Here is a 3,318-nt window from a genome sequence, read left to right as displayed (position 1 = left end):
TTTTTGTTTAAGCGTTTGAAAACAATGCACATTTTGTTGGCCGGGTGCAGCCTGCACAGGCCGAAAGTAATAAAGCATTTCTTTTTTCTGACGGGACCTAGGGCATGTTCCAGTGCGTGCTACGTACTAGAGACCAGTGGTTCAAGCACGGCACGCTTGAGCCCGCTTTGTGCTTTCCGACCTACGTGCTACGTCCAAATCTTTCATCGATGCTTCTGGTACGCACACCACACCTTGTATACACTGCTCCATCGTGGCCTCGCGGGACCCGGGTCTGCATCCTTACCAGAAATGCACAACCCATGAGATGCATTGGCCACATATCAAATCAAGGCAGAGGCATGGTGCATGTGTACTCTAAAGCCAGGAAGGAAAAAACAAAGCTGGTAGGAGTACAGGGATGCCTGCCCACCTGAAGATCCTGCCTGGTGTAGTACTTACTACTGTAGCTAGCCCTGGTAAAGCATGGCTACAGCACATGCAATGTACACTTGTCTGGTGCACCACTGTATCACGCACGGGGTGGTCGTACTTGCCGTACCCCACGCACTTGGTACTGTGGGTTCTTGCGTACAACGTCGGTATCTCATCCGGGGAGTCCACCACCGCACAAGCAAAGAGAAACGACCGGTCACGCTGTGCCCTCCACTCGTTGTAGGAGAGTTGGCGAGAGGGGGAAGGGGAGTTGGTTCCTCGCCCCTTGTGATCTGAGAACTCAGTACCGGCAAACATCAGATCTTCGTCCTTTGGTGTCCAACTAAGATCGACGTGGGGCGGTCGAAGAGGACGAATACAAGTACATAACCTTTGACAGTACAGTACCCTCAAATCAAATCAAATCTTCACAAATCTTACGGAATGGTAGTGTAGGGTCGACATCTGATTACCCTCCCTGTCGTGGTGCGTGTCCCTTTAGGTTAACTTAAGGTTCAGAGCCACCAAGGGTAGTACTACTACTAGCAGCTACAGCGTGAAGCCAGGCAACACCCATCAGATCACTGGATGCACGTACGGCGAGTTACTGGGCTGTCGGCTATCTCGCCTTGTTGTCTTCCTCTGCTCTCCTGTGGTACGGTGGGAGCTCCCTCCCAGCTGGGTCCGTCCGGTAGCTCGAAATGTGTACCCTTCCCTACCTCCTAGCTACTAGAGTACTGGCATTGAGCTTGATGTTGCAAGTTGCGGTGACCTTTCCGTTGATGGAAACAAGGCGGCGGCTTTCCTTTGGTTTGGCCCACGGAACATAGCATAGTGCGTCCGTGCGTGCTGTGACAACCAGACAAGTGTTTGCCTACTCATCATTTCTCGGCCTATATTGATAGCATGCAGTCTGATTAAGGGCAACTTTCACCTCAAATGGTCCTGCCGTATCCGTTTGGATAAAAGGATGGAACGTATGGCCCAACACGTGAGAGCAAACGGACCAATGTTCATTTTCAACCTGTTTTTATTCAATTTTAGGCTGTGGTTGTGGTTGAACGGACACACCCGAACCGGCCCAACGCGTGCCCATATCCTCCTCTACCCCGCCAGTCGGAGACACATGTGTCCTTTTTTTTATTCCCCTCCCTTGCACCCCCGCCCCATTCCCCTCTCGTCCCTAGCCGCCACCATCATCATTTTTCTCGGCCGTGTCGCTATCCAGTACGGCCGCGTGCTCGACCCCTACACTTGTCGCAGCTTTCGTTTCCTCGACACCCCGAGCTGTCCAACACCGGCCACCTGATTTTAGCATATCAGGCGGTCGGATTTGGAGTGGATCCGACCGGATTTACGCTCATCCGGCTGCCAGAGGCCGTGCCGTGCCATGGATTGGTTGGGTACCGGACCGCATAGCCCCAGCAACGCCACCAGGCCGCATGCAGGCATTTACTCCGCGGCTAGCCACTCGGATCTACCCCGTCGCCGGTTTGTCGGCAAATACACCAACTGCCGTCGCCCGGGCTCGGTGCTGGCCCAAAGGGTCGTCAGTGCACCGTTGCCGCTTATAAAGTGCGACGACTGTCCACATAAGGTCGTGTACTGCGTGTCTTCACATTGCCGGAACATCCCGGATGGGTGTTCGTCAAGTGCAAAAACTATGGGGTATGTACTAGTTTAGCTTCGGTCGTGCTCCCGGATTTGGCGCATTTTGCTTATAGTCAAAATTTTATTGCGTAGGATGGATGCAACTTTTGGTATTGGGAAGAAGAATATATCGATATATTGATAGAACAAAATTTGATAGATATTCGTGCACTCGTTGCTAGAATAGAGGTTAGAGATAAGACTAGATGCGAAGAAGCAACGGCTACTTTTTTAGACTCGAAAAAGAAAGAAGCATGCAAGATCAAGACTCCGCATATCAACAATGAAGGCATCGAGAAGATACTATTCCAACTTGCGGGAGCAGTTATGAAAGTTGGATATCTTTTCAAATGTCTTCTTGTGGTTCTTGTTTTCTTTGGTCTTATTACTCTAGTCAAGATTTGTTGAATATACTCCAATGTATCGATGATGAAAATAATAAGAAATGTGTTGAAAAAATGTATGCAGACAAGATACGACTTAAGATGCGGTTGCACGCGGTCGGCGCATCCAGAAAAATCCGGACAGACGTCGCCCTGTTGTCACCTCCAAACAAATGAAATCCAGGCAAACGAACATTCGTTTGGGATCCTGCGTTGGAGTTGCCCTAGAATCTCCTCATCTTCGTGTGCTGGCTTGAGTCTCGTGATTCATCCGTAGAAATGTTCGTTCTCAACCTTCCGACAAAACAGGGAAAGCGCTTTTTCAAGATCAAAACGCCGGATCCAGTGGTGTTCCGCCGAGATCACACGTTTTTGTTGTTGCTGTTCCACTTCCACCAAGGGAAAAGCAAGAGCACGAGCCCGACAATGGAAGGTACGCCCCCTATGGCTAAGATCTGCGGCGGCCGGCTGCTCCGCCATGCCGTAGCGCAGGCGACATCACATCCAACCAGGCCGCGTACGAGTCTCTGCATCATCGTACGGTTTGATTGATGTGCTCTGCTCGCCACATGCCGCCGTAGCAGACTGCACGTCAAACGTCCATCGTCCTCTGAGTAGCTTCGTTGTGCATCTCATTGATTTTCCTTCTCCGAGTTTATGTGGCCTCCTCTATGTAGATTATCTATTACATAATTTTGGAAGAAATGCAAAATGTTGCTACTAGTGAGTTTGTTTTCTAGAATTAGTTAGAGCATCTTCAAAGGAAATGCCTAATTTAAAATTCATGTGTCCGCGGACATGTGCGGGCATGTTCACACATGCACCGAAAGTGTCTCGGCCTAGGGGTCCCTTGAACATCTGTTCCTAGCCT

This window comes from Triticum urartu, chromosome 5 (genome assembly GCF_003073215.2).
Source record: "Triticum urartu cultivar G1812 chromosome 5, Tu2.1, whole genome shotgun sequence".
NCBI classification, from domain to species: domain Eukaryota; kingdom Viridiplantae; phylum Streptophyta; class Magnoliopsida; order Poales; family Poaceae; genus Triticum; species Triticum urartu.
Note: the sequence above shows the minus strand (reverse complement) of the source record.